Source organism: Myxine glutinosa, chromosome 1 (genome assembly GCF_964187855.1).
Source record: "Myxine glutinosa chromosome 1, kmMyxGlut1.1, whole genome shotgun sequence".
NCBI classification, from domain to species: domain Eukaryota; kingdom Metazoa; phylum Chordata; class Myxini; order Myxiniformes; family Myxinidae; genus Myxine; species Myxine glutinosa.
This window is the reverse complement of record NC_136261.1, coordinates 217,896,918-217,917,922: the sequence shown is the minus strand read 5'-3', so window position 1 is coordinate 217,917,922 and position 21,005 is coordinate 217,896,918. Positions and strand designations below refer to the sequence as shown.

The 21,005-nt window shown below is 48.1% G+C and overlaps 1 long non-coding RNA gene across 1 annotated transcript in view; it reads right to left on the bottom strand.

Moving 5' to 3' along the window:
- LOC137434119 (uncharacterized) overlaps positions 1-12,095 on the bottom strand; it is a 26,171-nt gene extending 14,076 nt beyond the window's left edge. The window contains exons 1-2 of the long non-coding RNA XR_010985792.2: positions 11,861-12,095; positions 8,610-8,670 (exon numbers count right to left, since the gene is read on the bottom strand). This is a non-coding gene — a long non-coding RNA (uncharacterized LOC137434119). The remainder of the gene's footprint in view (positions 1-8,609; positions 8,671-11,860) is intronic.
- Positions 12,096-21,005: the final 8,910 nt, after the last annotated feature.

Here is a 21,005-nt window from a genome sequence, read left to right as displayed (position 1 = left end):
GGAGAAATGCAGTGGTAAAGCGAGCAGCATGGGGACGAGCGTTGTCATGCTGAAAGGTTCTCAGTTCTGGGTGGTCTAGCAGGAATGGCAGCAGATGAGGTCGCAGGATGTTATCCACATACCGCTGGGCGTTAAGATTCCCATCCACAACCACCAGTGGCGTCCTGTACCGGCCTGATATGGCTGCCCACACCATCACACTTGGGCCACCCCACCTGTTGGCTTGACGCACGCAACAATCGGCATATCGCTCGCCAGTTCTTCTCCAGACACACTCACGGCTCACGCCCATCAGGACTGTCCACACAGAACCTTGACTCATCGCTGAAAGCGACCTCGTTCCACTGCGCCAAGGTCCACCGCTGATGCTGCTGGCACCATCTCTGACGGTTGCGGCGATGGGCAACCGTCATCACGGGGCCTCTGTATGGTCTTCTGGCAGTCAGACCATAGTCATGCAGTCGTCTTCGTGCAGTATCATTGGAGATCCGTGGGTTTGCACGCCCCGGAGTTTCTGCCGCAGTGCGGGATGCTGGACGGAATCAATCCCGCAGGTGACTTCAGACCATCTGCCTGTCCTGCCTTGCAGTGGTGACTCTTGGCCTCCCTGATCGAGGTCTGTCATCTGCAGAGTTGTGGAGGGTGTCTCTGTCCACCAGGGCCGATATCGTCTGGTGTGAACAGCCAAGGCGACGTGCCACCTCACGGTAGCTCAGTCCACCTTGCAGCATGCCCAGGGCACGCTGCCGTTGATCCCTTGACAATCGTGGCATGTTGATTGAAATGCCCATTTTGCACTGGCCTTTTTAAAGCCAATATCAAGACATCACGTGCAGCTCATTAAAATCATCCCGTACCCCTTGGCTAATCACTGACAGTCAAAACGGCTGTTCAACAGCTGTGCTATGAAGTGACCATTGAAGGTTCAAGTGACCATCCGTGACCGTTTTGTCTGACAGTGAGGACACTATTGTCCACAAATAAGTTCACACATTTACTATACGCAGTGTTATTGTTGATATTTAAAGGTTTCAAAGGTGGTAAGTTTCTTTTGTGTTTTCGGTCTTTTTGAAGTTGGTCAAAATGGTCAAATTTTTCGGTCAAAATGCCCATTTTGCACTGGCCTTTTTAAAGCCAATATCAAGACATCACGTGCAGCTCATTAAAATCATCCCGTACCTCTTGGCTAATCACTGACAGTCAAAACGGCTGTTCAACAGCTGTGCTATGAAGTGACCATTGAAGGTTCAAGTGACCATCCGTGACCGTTTTGTCTGACAGTGAGGACACTATTGTCCACAAATAAGTTCACACATTTACTACACGCAGTGTTATTGTTGATATTTAAAGGTTTCAAAGGTGGTAAGTTTCTTTTGCGTTTCAGTATATATATATATATATATATATATATATATATATATATATATATATATATATATATATATATATATATATATATATATATACAGTGGAACCTTGACTTACGAGTTTAATTCGTTCCGTGACCGAGCTCGTAACTCAAATTGCTCGTATCTCAAATCAAATTTCCCCATTGAAATGCATTGAAATGCTATTAATCCATTCCAGCCCGCCAAAAACCACACCAATTTTTTTTAAAATATACAGTATATATAAAAATATCTCGCGCTTTATATTTCACCTGTATGCAGCATACAAGTTGGCAGGATGGCCTGGACTGGAGGTACGCACACTTGACTCTAAAGTCTAAACTGTCCAGCCTGGGTTTGAATCCCGACCCAGCTATAACCTGTCATGGGTGAATCACCGGCAGGGTGATTCATCAATGTGTGTACCGCTAAACTGGGCGCCCCGTTTGCGTCCCATTAGTTGTTGGATGTTAAGGATCTCACCGTGTTTTCCACAAAGAGAAGGCGAGCTATCGCCGGCATTCTGAACAAGTTGTGGCCTGGCATGCTCTTTTCCTCTGCCGTTATATACGTCCTCCTCGACACCTCGCTCATGTTTTTCGACGATTGCGTGTTTTATATCCAAGCACATCATCCTCTTCTTCTTCTCAGCACTGCACTTGCCACTCACTTTCTTAGGCCCCATGGTTAAAACCAAGAAATTTTCCGAAATAACCAAAATGCGAAAAAAAAAATGCAGCGCTGTACGACAGAGATACGTACTGTACGTGCACGGCAAGATAACCACGTGACCAGAACCCACCTGGCGGCGTGAACTCGAAATAACCAAAATGCGAAAAAAAAAATGCAGCGCTATACGACAGAGATACGTACTGTACGTGCACGGCAAGATAACCACGTGACCAGAACCCACCTGGCGGCGTGAACTCGAAATAACCAAAATGCGAAAAAAAAAATGCAGCGCTATACGACAGAGATACGTACTGTACGTGCACGGCAAGATAACCACGTGACCGGGTGGCGAAAGCTCGTAACTCGGATCTCGGCTCGCATCTCAAAGCAATAAACCGCCCGAGCGACGGCTCGTATCTCGAAAAACTCGTAAGTTGGGGCACTCGTAAGTCAAGGTTCCACTGTATATATATATATATATATATATATATATATATATATATATATATATATATATAGTGCAAAAAACAGCCTTCTCCTGTATAAATAATCTTTTAATGATAATTACGATGTCACGTGGTACGGGTGCCATCTTGGAAAAACTGAAAAACTTTGCACTTCTATATCTCCGAAGGCACTGCATGGAAAGAATTGAGACATGGCTCATTGTGAAGAACTCCCCATGGGGAATAATATATTGTAATTATGATATCATCGGTTCCTCCATTATGACGTCATAATTCAACAAGTACAAAACTTCATCCGATCAAGATGAAATTTCTTGAGTGTCATCTATGGATAAAGTGTTGGAGAAAAAAAAATAATGATGACGTCATCGGTCACATGGTTCTGCCGTCATATTTGTTTTAACACAAAAGCCTTAAAAACCACTAAAAACACATCCTGGTGAGGGTCTGCAATCTCTGATTGCTCTTTTTACTATTTGTTAAGTCTGGCTCCAACTTCCCTCCAGTAATTCCAGTTGCACAAATTTTTTGTCAGGGTATCTGCATTCGTGTTCATCCTCAAACATGCTTCTCTCTTCAATCTGGCGTTGTCTTTGACGCCATATTGTCACTGCTGATCAACAAAAGGTTCTACTCCTCCTACAGTCTCCTCATAATCCTCTTCTGAGGACACATTGGCTGCTGGAATGGGATCACCACCTTCTGCCCCGCAAAACAATGGCGCAGCTTTTCTCACCGTACTCATCGGGGCATTTCCTCCTCCCCATGGATCCTAACCGATGAAGATTGCCCGTGCTCTAACTTTTCAAGCAAGGAAGCAGCATGTACCGTTTTTGAAGTCTTTGATATGACTTGAACAGGTCCAAACCAGATGTGTGGTTTTTTAGGAGACACGTTTATTTTTATTTTTTTTAGGAAACAGATCTCCTTACTGGATGGCCGTTGGCTCCCTACAGGAGCTCATCCGCCCTTTGCCAGGTGTTGTTTTTGGTTCTGGCAAGGTGTCACAGTCACCCTCCCCACTAGCAAAGCCAGTCAAGGGTGTCGGTTTAGTCGCAGACAACCCGACCATGTGAAAGGTAGCACTGGGTTGCATGTTACCAGTGACAGTCCCAAAAGACTGACATGACCTGTAATGAATGAACCCTGAATACCTTTGATCGTTTTCCCTGCCGAGAAATAAACATTTTACAGTGAGGATGCCTCCATGTAATAGGCTTCCCTTCCCAGCAACCACATTCCCAGAACTCATCTTCAAGGCAAAAAAGCTCATGGTCGCCTGCTGAACACACTGCCGCTGGAGCACGAGGCGACGCGATAGTAGCGTGGGAGCAGGAGGCGTGTGGGGCAAAACGTTAGTGATGTGATTTGGAGGTAGCAAAGAGGAAACAGAAGTTGCTGGCAATGGGTAACAATGAAGACAACATGGATGACATAATGTTGGAAGGTGTGACAATTGAGTGTGGCGGTTATCACACTTTATGTCTATAATCCTCAGAGGTCACGAGACTTGTCTTGGTTTCAAAAGCGTGTTTTTAATTCACGTCAAAACTGAAAAGGAAAAATACAAGCCATTCAGTACATGTCGTTACTTATGGCAGCATAACAAACTTGCTATATGATTTACACAAAACCGACTACGATACATTTTGCATCCACACAATACAATAATTTGCTTGAAGTTACTTCAAGAGGTTCAAGAATAAATTGAGATTCAGCGTACCGCTATCTAAGGGTCGGGTATTAAAGAGAAAACATCGAAAATGGAGCCGATCAGTTCTTTCGCTCGTCGCGGGCAAAACGGTATGGTGGAAGTGCAAGAATGCAAATACAGTGCCCAACCACTACAGGAAGTCATAACAAAACTTGCATAAACAACAGCTACAATTGAGAAAGATCCAACCCCACCACTGCCTGCGCCACCTCCAACCACAACGCTGCCTGGCAAAGCACATAAAAGGCAGAGGGTTCAAGACTAGAAAGGATGTGGTAGAAGAGAGAAAGACCACCGACCTGTCTGCAATGGAATAGGCCCATGGGTTCAGCTTCAAAATGGGAGATTCCAATAATCATTGAGGCCTTAGTTTCCATGGCTTCAACCTGAGTGAGGTGTGAGGCACGGGAATCAGCCCAGAGGGGAGAGCAGTATCCCTGCAAGGTGTGGACAAAGGCCTTGTTGGTTGATAGGAGCTCAGATGTGCCAAAGAAGAACTTTGTACAATGGAGTATGCCCAGTCAGCGACTGGCTTTGGAGGTGGAGGCCAACTTTGAAATGTGGTTTGCCCAAGAAAGATCATGGCTGATAGTGAGGCCAAGGAATTTGAGTGACTGAACTTCCTCAAGTGGATTGTTAAGAAAGTAGATATGGGGGTTTCAAAAAGAGGGAGAGTGTAACAACAACAACAACAACAACAACAACAAGTGGTTGACCAGTTTGTGATTTTTGTCAAGGTCTAAAGAGAGGGAAGAGGCTGCTGTCTGCCTATCTAAAGGATAAGGGATGCAGAGAGTGGAGCCAGCAAATAGATAAACAGGGTTTTCCAGAGTCAGAGAGATCTTTGATGAGGATTAGGAATAGTACTTGGTCCAGAACACTGACTTGGGCACTCCAGCCTTGACAAGAAGAGGAGATGAAAGGATTATGTTGAGAGCCACACATTACATATGAGAGTAGACAAAGTCAGTAAGCCATATGTGGAGTTGGTCTTGGGTGCCGTAGGCACAGATGCAAATCAAACTTGTTTATTTTTAGGACAGTGAACGATGGCATCTACCCGTTGTAGGATTATGCGGAGGCATATTGGCGACACAGATGCATTGTTCTAGTTATGTAATGCAGTGATGGCTGATTTACAAGCAGACGGAAGATGACCTAGCATATATGATAGGGTGAAAAGGGCAAGAGAGGAAGTGCAAGAGCAGCAGGGACCTTGTTTTTAGGACATTTGAGCTGATGCCGTCTGGTGCAGTTGCGAAATCAGAATTCATGGTTTCCAGAAACTTCTGCACCGTCTCATGTGCAAAAGACACATTGACCAGGAGCCGTTGGGTACAACTGGGTAGGATTGGTGCAGACTGCGAGAGGTTGGGGGACAGATTTAACAAGGCACTATCAGGTTTTAGAGGAGAGAGACACGTTTGAAAATTTATCTTGAGATTGGACAGATTTGACTTTTCTGGCTGTCCTGAGAGTGGGCACATCTATTGCAGGCTTTATGGAATGATGTGACATTGCCATCGGTTGAGTTTGCTTTCTAGAAAGATAAGACAAGTTGTTTAAGAGCAACTGCCTCACCACAGGATTCAGTGTACCATGGGTGGAAAGAGGTTAGGATAACTGAAGACAAGATGGGACGAATTTCTGCAGATGAGAGAGCAGATTTCGGTGGAAGAATTCCCAGGATGAGTTAATATCAGGGGCGGTAGACATAGTACTACCAGCCCTGAAGTGAGATTGCTGCTTGTGTAGTCCCTGATAATCTGCCTAAGTGAACTGCCAGACTCGTCGGCATTGAGGAATCTCTGAGAATAGCCAGAGAGAGTTTGGTTCTCACAAGCACTTGATCAGATGAATCAATTAGAGCTGAGAAAGAGCAGGAGACATTTGCAGGGCAGTTTGTTATCACCAAATTCAGAAGGGAGGATTTGTCATTTGGAGAAATCCAGGTTGGAAAGTTCACATATTGAGTCAGTCCCATGAAGTCACAGAAGTCCTTTGCTGAAGTGCCATGGCAGGTGAGAGAGGTACCAACACCCAGCCAATTGGCATGGTGACAAATGAAATAACCACATATGAGGTAGAGTTGGGATAAGTGGTTAAAATTTGGTCCATGACGTTTGAGAGAGATGTAGATGGAGTCGTCACTGTTTGGATTACATCCACCTAACATTTGAGTTGGGAGCGGAGAGGAAGTAGCAGCCAGAGGTACTCGTGGGGTTTGTTAAGTGGAGGTGCAGTACTGTACACAGAGAGCGTGAAATTGAGTTATTGATGTACAGTGCGACTGCTCCACCAGGACGTGGTTCAGGTCGGTCAAACTTAAAACGGTGGAGACAATAACTTGGAGAGACTCGAGGATTCTGAGAAATTGTAAATCAAAATATACTATGTAGGTCTTTACTGAGGCCTTACCTCAATTGGTATGTGCAACTGTGGTGGTCACATCCGAAAAAGGACATTGTTTCAAAAAGGAGGGTTCAGTGGAGACCAACTATATTGGTTCTGTATCTGGCTTGATTAAACTTTAAAGAGCAGCTGATGGATTCAGGACCTTATACAGAAGCAAAGAGGAGATTATGAGGGGATGTTTGAGATACCATCATAAAAGGTCGAGACAAAATAAATGCAGAATTTTTTTTTTAGCAAGTTGGACAGTGATTGGACTACTAAGAGTGATAGGCCAGCCTGAAAATCTCGAAGAGGAGAGTTGGGACGACAATAACACAGCTGGGGGTCTTTCACCAGAGAATACTTCAGGTGTGGATCATAGTCAGATCTAGTGTGTGGAATGATCAACGATAAAACACTCTTTTCATGTCATTGTGCCCACTCTTCTCCTACGTCCTCCCTCCCAGTGAAATTTTGTCGATAAACTGTTGAAGAAAATTTGCAAAGAATTCCTCAAAAACAAAATCCCAATAAAATCCCTTTTCTTTCCTGAGGAAAAGTATATTTAGCTCCCAAAAGAGCTCAATATAAGAGTTACATTACCCATGATGCAGTACACAGGCGCCATATTGGTTTAAAAGGTAAACAAGACAAGGTGATATGCGGATATCCACATCAAAATCCATCTTGAAAACAACAACAGCAACATGAAAATTGAGGTGTCATCAAGAGTAGCCCATGAAGAAATAGAAGTCACTGTCATTGATGGGTGTGCCCTTCTCTGGATACCTGGTTGGCCTGCTGTTGGAAATGTGCAGACTTACATTGATGCCTTCAAGCACAAAATAGCAGAGAAGCTCTCCAAATGTGATGTCTATCTAGTCTTTGATAGATACAATGACTTCAGCACCAAAGATTCAACACGATTAGCCAGGGGTACTGGCAGGGTGTATCAGTTGACACCCTCAACACCAATCCCCGCACAGAAAGCAGTATTGACTGTTACAGGCAATAAGAAGCAGCTCATCAAACTGATATGCGAGGACTTGCAAAGAGATGAAGACTTTGTTCAGAACCATACACAGGAGCACACACTTTTGATAACAGGACAGGAGGAAACTATCGAGATTTATAGGAAGGGCATTGTCATAGAAAGACGAGATCTGTATACCAGTCATGAGGAAGCTGACAATATTATAGTGCAGCAGGCATTTATGGCAGCTTCAGAGGGGACATCCGGTGTAGCTGTGGTGGCTGATGATACAGATGTGTGGGCCCTTCTGTTGCACCACTATCTGGATCAGAATCTTGACATCCCAATTATAATGCAATCTCCTATACATGGAAGAAGTGTCATCGACGTCAAGGCAACCGCTGCCTAATATGCAGACCTCATTCCAAACCTGCTTGCAGGACACTCCTTATCTGGATGTGATACTGTAGCAGGATGCTTTGGCATCGGGAAGAAGAAGATGTTGAACACTATAAAACAACACTCACTGAGTCTTCTTGGAGAAATTGAGGCCCCCTGGCCTGAAGTAGTGAAGCAGGCAACTCAATTCGCTGTTGCTACTTCGTCAGAAAAGCTGCCATACTCTCCGTGAGGCTAGAGCAAAGGTATGGAAGACCAGAATAGGCAACGGGAGCAGCACAATACCAAAACTCTGTTCACTCCCACCAACATGCTGCTTTCCAGGAAAATCTGAAAAGAGCACACCTCCAAACTTTCTTGTGGAAGAATGCCTTGAGGTCTGAGCCTCAGAAGTTAGACCCGTTAGAGTATGGATGGAGCAAAGATGGGGATATGCTCTGCCCAACTACAGTTCCTGCAGGAAGTCAACTGGTCCCCGAATACATGCAAAAGATCATCAGTTGTGGCTGCTCCAGTGACACACCAACACAACACAACAACATGCATTTTAAGGCCATTTACCCTGCTAGAGCGGGGGTTAGCTGCGTTGTCCAGTGACTCACCATGTGAAAGTATTCGATGTGGATGCAACAAAGCAGGAATGACTTGCTCAGTCTTCTGTGCCTGTCAGCAACAGGACGCAGCATCAGTATGTCACAACAGAGTGAATACTATATCACCTGATAGTGATGATGAAACAAGTGATGAAGGGGAAGATGGTGATGATTACAATAACACTGCTGATTGATGATGTTTATGATGTAAGAAAGATTTTAAAACCAAATACAGAATATGTACAATTTTGGTGGTTTAGTCACCTATGAATAGGTACACCATAATTATACAGATCATTTACGGAACCAGATTTGATGTAATCTTAGAACATAAAATCATAAAGAACTCAATAAATATTATCAGGGGCACTGTAAGGGGGGGAAAGTTAGGATGATTCCAAGGGCCCTGCATTGTCAGGGGCCCTAAAATTTATTAGAACATTAGGTAAAAATTCTCAATATTAAATTATTAACCAGGCTTTGCAGTCTTGCCATGTTGTCCATTGAAAGTCAGTTGGCTAGAAAGCTGGACTTCAAAGCCTTGATCAGTGACTTTGCTAGCAACAAGGCTCGGTGCTGGGCTCTTGGTGTGTAAGGGTGAGCAAGGACCAGTGATAACTAAATGGCATGGCTATGGATATTGGATCATTACACTTGGTATATATACTTGTATGTATACTAGGCTGCTGATTTTATTATATTGTTTGTTATATCATTCTATATCACATCACATCACTATATAGTTATTTCACAGACGCGCTCATTATTGTGAGGCAGTTGCAGAAGTACATGGAGAAGAGGAAGAAGAAGTTGTTTCTTGGGTTTGTTGATCTGGAGAAAGCATTCGATAGGGTTCCACGCAAAGTATTGACATGGGCATTGAGGAAGTTAGGAGTGGAGGAATGGTTGATCAGAGTAGTGATGGCAATGTACAAAAGAGCGCGCACAGCTGTAAGGACGAAGGACGGGAACAGTGGTGAGTTTGAGGTGAAGGTGGGAGTGTATCAGGGGTCGGTACGAAGTCCACGACTATTTGTAGCTATGATGGAGGTGCTGGCTCAGAACGTAAAGGAGGGTTTACCGTGGGAGTTGTTGTATGCAGATGATCTGGTGTTGATTGCGGAAAGTATGGATGGACTGAAGGAAAAGATGAACAAGTGGAAGGAATGTATGGAGACAAAAGGTCTGAAGGTGAATATAGGAAAGACGAAGGTGATGGCAAGTGGTAAAGCATGTGGTGAGGTGGAAAGAACTGGGAAGTGGCCATGTGCTGTGTGCAGGAAGGGTGTCGGAGTGAACTCCATTCAATGTACAATGTGCGCCGAGTGGGTTCATCAAAAATGTAGTGGTCTGAGAGGGTCATTAACCAGTGTGGCAGCTACATTCAAATGTAAGGTGTGCACAGAGGGAGCTGCAGATGGAGGAAATGTTGAGTTGGATCTTGGAGACGGTGTGAAGCTGGAAGGTGTGAAAACATTTTGCTACCTCAGAGACATGCTGAATGGAGAAGGTGGATCAGACTCGGCAACGGTTGCTAGAGTGAGATGTGCATGGAAGAAGTTTTGGGAACTGAGTGGCGTGCTGATGAGGGGAGTGTCATTGAAGCTGAAGGGAAAGGTGTATGCTGCATGTGTGAGAAGTGTTATGATTTATGGGAGCGAGACATGGGTCATGAATGTAGAGCAGCAACGAAGGCTAGAAAGGGTGGAAATGCGAATGGTTCGGTGGATGTGCGGAGTGTCGTTGAGAGAGAGGAAGACAAATGATGATTGCGAAAGATGATGGGAATAGAGCCTGTGATTGATGCTGTGAAGAGGAACAGGTTGAGATGGTTTGGTCATGTGTTGAGGAAGGATGAAAGTGACTGGTTGAGAAGAGTGATGGAAATGAATGTAGAAGGAAGTAGAGGACGGGGAAGTCCGAGAAAGACTTGGCTAAAGATGGTGGAAGAAGAAATGCGGGCAAGGGGGTTAACAAGGAGAGATGCAGAAAATAGGGCAAAATGGAGAAGATTGTCATGGGGACTGCAAGGCTAACCCCTGCTCCAGCAGGGAAAATGGCCTTAAAATGCATGTTGTTGTTGTTGTTGTTGTTTGTTATATCATTCTATAGATGATAATGTTTATTTATTTTAATTGAAGAGGTTAATATATGTTGTAATTCTTACCATTAAAATTACATTTAGACTGTAAAAGATGGCCTTTAGCACATTTCTTGTGTGGGTATCAGTCTTGCAACAAATAGTGAATTCCATACTGTATGCAGAAATGTAAGCATTGTTTCAACCTCCTGGCAAAAATGTTGGGGGAAAAATGTGCGCGCGTGCTTCATATGGGCCCATTGTGATATCTTTTCATGGGGTCCAAAATCCCTGGCGTCGCCCCTGAATATTATGTAGTCGAGCATTTCTTCATTCAGTATTGAGCTCATGAGACCTTATAACAATGGATACAGGTTCGGTATAATGAGAAATATATCAGTGTATAAACAATGTTGTGTTGTACACGTTTGACCCAGATATTTGACCTTTGACCTATGACCTTTGACCCACGAATAGGTATGGTCAAGATACACCCATATGCAAACAATCAAGACCCTAGCTTGAATGCTTGTAAAGATATAAGGGTATTTATATTTTCCCCACACCCCGAAAACCAGTGTTTTGGTTTTGCGTCCCGATAGCCGCATTTGTATAAAACCTGTTATATGAAAATGCTCAATGATGGGAGAATGCCATCATGCAGTTTCATAGAGTACAATACCTATATCACATGAAAACACTGAGAAATAAACTTTGGAACCACTTTCCAGGTTCAGCTCCTGGCCCCCTGACTAAGATGCCGCTTTCTCTCTCAGGCGCAAAACAAAATTGTCAATCGATTCTCCCTCTTCTTGCTTGCAGCTGCCGAACACGTATCGTTCAAAAATCACGTTTCTTGCCGGCTTGAAGTACGTCTCCAACGCAATTAGTATGGCCGTCGTCTTCTTTTCTGAGATTCAAGTTGTGCTTATCAACATGACGACATTCGCTGCCCATCACCCTTCTCAGAGTTGCCGCTTGCACTTCCCTTGGCTTCTCATTCAGACCGGTTGCGAGTAGATAATCCTCAAATTCAGCTCTAAAATTGTCCCAATTACTGCTCCAGTCACCACTCATTTTCATCGTGTCCGGGGGTGGAATGTTGGCAGCCATGTTGATCAAGGCCTATGCCCATGGCGTTTCAGCACAGCACGTTGCGGCGGGAGATCACAGTACTCACTTTTGTACACGCGGTGGTGCTTGAAGGAGTCCGTTATGCCTATGGGGTAACTTGCATCAAGCCACTTCTGTCACCATGTTTGAGACGCTCGTATAAAAGGACACGGAGCCGTTAGTAGTTCGAGCAAGCCATGTTCCGCGTCCGGCACTCCCGGCCCGGAGGTCACTCCGGAAGTACATGTGCACAGTATTGTTATGCCACAGTCATACACTAGGTGGTGTTATCAACACAAGCTAACACCTGTAACAGAACGCCTGAAACTTGCACACGAGCTCCACATTTTGGGAAAACCCGCAAACGCACTCCAGGCTCCCCCCCCCCCCCCCCCTGTCAATCATTTTCGTGTTTTAAATTAAATATTTTATTCAAGAAAACATTTTAAAAACAACTTTGAATTGTACGTTCTTAGAAACGTCACAGTTAATTAGGCGGTGTATTAATCCAGTGCGTTGTTGGACAATTTTCACTCAATTGACTTCTTCATCAAACCCATTTGACGAGTTAAAATAATTCCTTCGTGAACGGGTAAACTCAAAATAAATATTCGTGAAAAACCGATGGACACAATGAATAACTACTTGTACCCGACTGCAAAGCCGCAATGAGCCGGCGAAGCCAAAGCCTCTTGTCACTATTTTACCCATCACTATGGCATCAGTAGGTTAAGTAGTTGGTAGTAGGTACCGTACCTGGTAAGACTTGGTAAAAGAGAAGAGCAGACAGTCCTCCCCAATACCTACATACAATAAATGTCACAAGAAGCTTAAGGAAGTAACTATACGATGTGCTAGCTTCGGGCCTATTTTAAGAAATTTTAACTTCGCTTAATATTGTAGGAGCTATGCTCCGACGTAAATCGAAAGAATGGACGCGACAAAAAGCTGGAATTCGTCCGAGTTTCTTCATTGTGTCAAATCAACTCGGGTACTCTGAAAAGCCCGTTTATCGGGCAGCAATATATATACACATTATCCCGGAGCGTTTGCCCGGGAAAGGCGAGAGGGGGCGTGCCCGGGCGTCCTGGACGAGGCCTGGCAAGTCGAGAGCGGGCATGCCCGGGCGTCCTGGGCGAGCCCGGCATGGTGATTGCTCCGCGTCCTCGGTAGGTGCAAGGCGATTGTGTATACCCAGCGGTAGCCGCTACACACGTCCCCCCAGAATCGACTTGCACCGGCAGGGTCAATTTAAGGGGGGTCCTGATGACCCGGCCGAAGCGACCCCTGGCGGGTCGTGGGGGGGGGGGGTCCGGTGTGGTGGTGGGTGGTCGAGTGGGGGGCACCGTGGACGAGGGGCGGCCTCGCCGCGGCGGAAGGGCCAACCGTGGCGGTTGGTCGATGTCCACGTGCACCGGCTTGAGGCGGTCCACCGCAATCCGGTCCGACCTGCCGCCGATGTCGATGACGAACGACTTGTCGTCCCGTCGCAGGACCCGGAAGGGCCCGTCGTACGGCGGCCGGAGTGGCCCCCGATGTGCGTCATGACGCACAAAAACGTACTCCGCTGTGCGAAGCGCTGGGGGGACGTAGGACTGGGGGTCACCGTGGTGGGAGGTTGGCATGGGGGCAAACCGTCGGGCGGTCTCCTGGAGGTCCGAGCGCTGGTGAGCTGCGGACCAGGGACTGGTAGCGTCGGGCACGAATTCGCCCGGGACGCGTAGCGCCTGGCCGTAGACAAGCTCAGCGGTGGACGCCCGGAGGTCCTCCTTGGGGGCCGTGCGGAGGCCCAACAGGACCCACGGCAGCCGGTCGGCCCAAACGCCGTCCTGAAGGCCGGCCATGGGCGCGGCCTTCATGGAGCGGTGGAATCGCTCGCACAACCCGTTGGCTTGGGGATGGTAGGCCGTAGTACGGTGGAGCTTGACCCCCAGGTTGCGGGCGACCGCGCCCCACAGCTCGGACGTGAACTGCGGTCCGCGGTCCGACGTGATGTCCGCCGGTGCGCCGAAGCGGGCGACCCAGGTGGCGATGAAAGCCTGCGCCACGTCGGCGGTGGTGGTGGAGATGAGGGGAACGGCCTCCGGCCACCTGGTGGTCCCGTCCACCATGGTGAGCAGGTGTGTGAAACCCCGTGATGGGGGGAGGGGGCCCACCAGGTCCACGTTGACGTGGTCGAAACGCCGTTCAGGCATGGTGAAAGGTGCCAGCGGGGCCTGGGTGTGTCGGTGGACCTTGGCCTGTTGGCAGGCTGTGCAGGTGCTGGTCCAATCGCGGACGTCCCGTCGAAGGCCGTGCCAGACTAATCGCGTCGACACCAGCTTCTGGGAAGCTTTCCGGCCCGGGTGGGAAAGGCCGTGGAGGGAAGCGAAGATGCGGCGTTGCCAGGTAACGGGCACGATGGGGCGAGGCTGGCCTTGGGAGACGTCGCAGAGCAGGACAGTGTCCGCGAAGGGGATGTCGGCCAGGCGGAGGCCTGTGTCCGCCGCCCGGAGTGCTTGCACCGTGGTTTCGGTGGTTTGGTCCACCGCCATAAGCGTGAAGTCCACGCCGAGGTGGACCGCGTTCGCGCTGGCCCGAGAAAGACAGTCGGCCACGGCGTTGTCTTTGCCGGCGACGTGCCGGATGTCCGTGGTAAACTCCGACACGGCGGAGAGGTGGCGCTGTTGGCGGGCCGACCACGGCTCCGTGACCTTGGCCATTGCGTAAACCAACGGCTTGTGGTCGATGAATGCCGTGAAGGGTCGGCCCTCCAGGAGGTGGCGGAAATGGCGAACGGCCAGGTGTAGACCGAGGAGCTCACGGTCAAACGTGCTATATTTGAGCTCGTTCGGCCGGAGTTGCCGGCTGAAAAAAGCGAGTGGCTGCCAAACCCCGTTCACCCATTGCTCATGTACGGCGCCCACCGCGTAGTCGGAGGCATCCGTGGTGAGGGCGATGAGAGCGTTGAGCACCGGGTGAGCGAGCAGTGTTGCATCGGCGAGGGCCCGCTTTGAGCTTTTAAAGGCCACGTCCATTGCTGCGGACCAGACGACGTCGTGCTTGGCCCTGCTTGCCCCGGGGGGCTTCATAGAGGGGCCACATGAGTTGAGCAGCGCGGGGCACGAAGCGGTGATAGAAATTCACCATTCCCAGGAATTCCTGCAGGGCCTTTATGGAGCGGGGACGCGGAAACGTGGTGATGGCCTCGACCTTGGTTGGCAGCGGCACGGCCCCGTTCTTGGTGATGTGGTGGCCCAAAAAATCAACGGCCGTCGTGCTGAAGTGGCATTTGGCCGGGTTGACGATGAGGCCGTGCTCGCTGAGGCGCCCGAACAGTGTTCGGAGGTGGAGGAGGTGCTCGGCCCAGGACGTGCTGGCGACGAGGATGTCGTCCAGGTAAACGAAGAGGAATGGCAGGTCGCGCAGCACGCCGTCCATCAAGCGCTGGAACGCCTGAGCCGCGTTCTTGAGGCCAAACGGCATTCGCAGGAATTCGAATAAGCCGAACGGCGTGATGACGGCCGTTTTTGGGACGTCGGCCGCCCTGACAGGTACCTGGTGATATGTCCGTATTAAATCGATCTTTGAAAAAATGACCCGTCCTGCCAAACGGGCGGAGAAGTCTTGGATGTGCGGGATCGGATACCTGTCGGGGGTGGTAGCGTCATTAAGGCGGCGGTAGTCGCCACATGGGCGCCAGCCGCCCCCTGGTTTTGGGACGATGTGTAGTGGCGAAGCCCACGCGCTATCGGAGCGCCGCACGATGCCGAGGTGTTCCAAAGCGTCGAACTCGGCTTTGGCCACGGCGAGCTTGGCTGGGTCGAGGCGGCGGGCTCTGGCGTAGACGGGCGGGCCCGTGGTTGGTATGTGGTGCTCGATCCCATGTCGTACTGCGACGGCCGAAAACGTCGGCCGCGTGAGGGCCGGGAACTCCGTGAGCAGGCGAGCAAACTCGTTCGCCGCCGGGAGGGCGCATGCCAGCTCGGTCGGAGCGGAGCTGCTCAATGTGCATGCCAGTAGTAAGGGAAACATATGAAAAGCTGTTAACTAAATTGTTACCAAAAAATTTCTTCACCAATATGTTTGTAAAGGTGTGTAATAACATGTGTTAAAATGTTGAAGGTCAACTCCCGTGGGAAACCCAGAAAAAAAGCTGTTGAATTCGGGTACCGAAAAAGTATTTTCGAGAATTTTTATTTTTTTAAATCGGCCCTTAAGTAACTTATGAGGGGTCAAATAAGGGTTTTTCATGATTCTGAGTTGATTGTTAACATTTATATTTCACCACAGACACTCCTTTGTGGAAAAATAATTTCTAAATATATCTCATTTTCTACTTTGCAGGACATGGAGTCTAGCAATATGGATGAAGACGTTACTCCACCTGTGCTCAATTGCTTCATTTGTGCACGCTCGGATACACCAGCTGAAAGGCTCATACAGGCAACTCCAAAGGGATACTCAACTTTATTGAAACAAGCAGAAACTGTCGAAAATGTTACTGTTGTGGAACGTATGAAGGAGGCTCAAAAGGAAGGAAAACTGAGGTACCACCAGAAGTGTAAAAATGATCTGTACAACAACTTTGTTGCAACCACCAAGAAGTCAGCTCAAGCATCAAAGGCAGAGAAAGAGTCATCAAAGTTGAAGAGAAGACGCACTACTTGTGAGTTCAGTTCATCAACTGGCTGCAGTTCTAGAAGATCACAGTCAGTTGACCTCCTGTATAAGGATGTATGCATTCTTTGCAACCAACCAGCCCAGCTCTACAAAAATAATCCAGCACAAGCTAGAAAGAAATACAGAGTGCCAGATAATTTGACTGCAGATACACTGAAGGCAAGCTTGCTGAAGACAGCACAGAGTCGCGGGGATGACTGGGGCACTGAAGTCACTGGACGCCTGGAAGGGATCAACGACTTGGTAGCAGAAGAAACACTGTACCATTTGCGATGCAAACTTATGTTTGCGAGAGGTGACAGTTTGTCCAAGACTGATGAGGAAGGAAAAAGGAAGAGAGGACAGAGGAGTATTGATGAGGAGCGAGAGGCAGTTTTTATTGAATTCTGCGAATGGTTAGACTCAGAATTAGAGCATGGGGTAATGAACATGGACCAAGTCCATGAAAAGCTGCAGGAGTTTGATCAGTCACCAGAGAAGAGCCTTTCTTATTCAAAGCATTGGCGAAAGATAAAACTTCTAGAGAAATACGAAGACACCTTGTATTTCACAACACAGGAAAGAAGGGCAGATGTACTCTGTCTCAAAGATGGCACCGACAATATTCTGCGAGAGCATCATGCTAATCTTGACCATGGAGATGAGAAGACTCAGATCATAAAGACGGCACTCAAGTTCATATCCAATGATATTGCCTTGATTGATTTAGGTCCAAAGTCATACCCCACCACACACAGTATGACTGACATCGATAGTCAGCTGACACTTGTTCCTGCAAGCCTTCAGATGTTCTTGAGACCGATTGTCAAGACAGACGAAAGAGTTGCCGTTTGGGGGCAGAATTTTATTAAGGCCTGTCGACCTCGGTCTGGAGTATTGCCACACCAAATGGGGCTTGCCATACAACTTGATCATAGATTTGGGTCAAAATGGATGCTCAACAAGTTCCACTGGCTGGGATACACGGAGACACAAAACTACAAATACTGCTTCCTTAATAGTAGGAGTGGAGATGATGTTCCAGATACTTCTGGCACTCTTGACACCATTGTGGAGGAAACTGATGAACAGATCAATGATGAGGTTGCTGTTGATGCTGCGCTTGAGGATCAATCAGTGATGACAGCCAAAGTGCCAGCCAGTGAAAGTGAATTGTCAAGTAATGATCAGGTGGTCTTTATGGAGGTTGGGGAAACAAACAATGCAGTCACTCAGTTTGTTGGAGACAATATAGATTTAAACATTGTCTCTATTCACGGAAACACTCCCTTTCACTCAATGGGTTGGATCGAAGTCACCTCTCCGGCACCACCTTTGCCAGATCCACAGACAACAGCAGCTTTCCCCCGGGTGAAGTTGAAGGCACTCGACAAAGCTAAGATCCTGAGAGGAACTGAAGTAAAGATTATTCCATTTACGAACAGGAAACAGATAGGAACGAACGCGATCATGTTTCTCCCCCTCGCTGAGCTTTCCTCCTCCCTGGCTCATGATCAGCCACTCCTCACTCCAGGTGACACACTCTGGGCAGCGGGGTGGGTGATCAAAGCCAACGATCCTGAGTTCCCACACTCCAACTGGAATGGCTGGATGAAGAGAATCCATGCTAATGATGCAAAGCAGAGCACACAGATCGAGTTCCTCCCAGTTATTGAAGGAGACCCTAATGACCTCAACACCATCTTCACCACTCTGAAAGAGTGCATACGGCGCGCTGGGGTCGCTATAGTGACCTTTGATCTTCCGATTTGGCTGAAGGCTGTGAATATAATGAAGCAGGCAAATCTACCCGTCATTCCAAGTTTGGGTGGTTTTCACCTGCTGAAGTCTTATCTTGGATCAATGGGTAACATCATGGAAGATTCTGGACTACTAGATGTGATCCAGTTGATCTATCCTGGAAGTACGACAGCCAACCACATCATGGATGGAGGATGTTTTGACAAGGCAATCCGTGTTCACCTCCTCATCGATGCAGCCATCTATCAACACATCATGAAACTTGCCTTCACTGAGGAGGAGTGTGGTGACATGAATACCTTCATGGAGAAGGTGGCTGATGGGAAGATGGGAGCCAGACACTCAGACCCAGTAGTGCCAGTGTTTGAGCAAAGGTTTGAAGAAACCTTCAAACGACTCGCAAAAGGAGGAAGAACACCTGCACTCTGGGTGGAGTACCACCACATGGTAGATGTGATCAAGGTCTTTATCAGAACCGAGCGACTTGCAGACCACAATGGGCATCTGTCCTGCATTGTTACCAAGATGCTTCACATCTTTGCCGCTGCAGGCCATCATCAGTATGCCAAGGGCGCACGGCTGTACTGTCAACTCATGAAGGAACTAGAAACTTTGCCTGCTTACAAAGACACCTTAGAACGTCTCACTGCCCACGGGAACCACGTTGTCCGTTACTCAAGTCATGAGTGGTCCGGCACATGGTGTGACATTTGCATTGAGCAGACATTAATGAAGGCAGCCAAGTCACAAGGTGGACTGAGCAGAGGAAGAATGAGAAACAGTTATTCTGGCCACAAATGCTGGGTGCTCACCCTCAGTCACCTGTCTGATGTCAACCGGCAGATGGAGGAGGACGTCAGTAAACATGTTCCAGTCCACAGAGACCTTGCCAAGACACAGATGAAGCGAGATGCAGAGGCAGTTGAACTTGTCCTAAAATGGTTTGAGGAGATCAAGCCATTCGACAACGATAGAGACAAGGAGTTGCTCGTGTCTTTCTCAACAGGATTCACAAGCACTGGAGATGACGCAGTCAATGCTGAGAGAGCAGCTGAAGTTGGGATGGAGATGCAGATCAAGCTGGATGGACAGTCAGTGACGTCGACCATGGATGTCAAGTCAAAGATAAAAGCCCTGTCATCACTAAGAAAATTTCCCTTGGTCAACGAGAAAAAGATTCACCTTGACTCACTAAAGTTGTTCAACCGACTGATCATTTTCGCCCAGCGGGATATGACAGTTGAGCCAAGCTTACAGTATGAGCTGACTCCCTTCCCATTGTCCCTGTTCAGCAACAAAGATCAGAAGATGAACAAGGCAAACAAGGCAGACTTTTCAAATACAAGCCTGAAGGCGTTAACTGATCCACTTGACTTGACTAACCAACCCTGCTGCACCCTCGTAATTGATGGCGGATGGCTTGTCTACATGGTGAAGTGGGAACAACGTCAGACCTGGCAGGAGATCGCCAACAGTTACTTGAGCTACGTGCAGTATCTGGGCCGCTGCTCCCAGAAGATCATTGTGGTCTTTGATGGCTACAGCAGATCACCAAAAGATCACGACCACATCCGGCGTACCAAGAATTCCTGCTGTAATCTCCAGATTCGACCGGATATGTCCAACTGGACCCCAAGAGCAAAGTTTCTGGCCAACACTCATAACAAGAGTGAGCTCATCCACCTTCTCTCTTCAACCTTCCGAAAACATCACATCACTGTGGAGCAGTGTGACAATGATGCTGACACTTCAATTGTGAGAGAGGCATTGGCTGCTGCTTCAGATGGCTCTGTTGAGGTCAGTACCATTTGTGTCTTCAGTTAGTATAACTATTGGATGGAGCCCGGGGGGAGATGGGGTAATTTAAAAATAAGAGAATTCACACTGTTGAAAAGTTAAATCTGTTCTTGAACGGTTCATTATGCTTTGTACATGTTGTTATATTTTCAGGTGCGGGCAGAAGATGCAAACGTGCTGGTAATGCTGGTGCACCATAGCTCAGACAGCCACCATCCACTCTTCTTAACCACATCAAACGGCTCTTATGACGTCCGAAAGATCAAAGAATCTCTCTCCGAAACACAGAAGAGCTACCTGCTCTTCTGTCACGCCTTCACGGGGTGTGATACGGTTTCTGCAATCGCTGGTCATGGGAAAACAACTCTATTTGCCAGGTAATAATGATAATACTGAAGGAGCTGGGGCTCCCACGTCGATCGGAAGAATGGACGCGACAAAAAAGCTGGAATTCATCCGAGTTGCTTTATTCAAACCAAACACTCAGGCACTCTGAAAAGCCCGTTTATCGGGCAGCAATATATATACATATTATCCCGGAGCGTTTGCCCAGGAAAGGCGAGAGGGGGCGTGGCCCAGCGTCCTGGCTGCGGCCTGGCAAGTTGAGCGCGGGCCTGCCCGGGCGTCCTGGACGAGCCCGGCATGGTGATCGCTCCGCGTCCTTGATAGGTGCGAGGCGATTGTGAAAACCCAGCGGTAGCCGCTACACACGTCCCCCCAGAATCGACTTGCACCGGCAGGGTCAATTTGAGGGGGGTCCTGATGACCCGGCCGAAGCGACCCCTGGCGGGTCGTGGGAGGGGGTCCGGTGTGGTGGTGGGCGGTCGAGTGGGGGGCACCGTGGACGGGGGGCGGCCTCGCCGCGGCGGAAGGGCCACCCGTGGTGGGTGGTCGACGTCCACGTGCGCCGGCTTGAGGCGGTCCACCGCAATCCGGTCCGACCTGCCGCCGATGTCGATGACGAACGACTTGTCGTCCCGTCGCAGCACCCGGAAGGGCCCGTCGTACGGCGG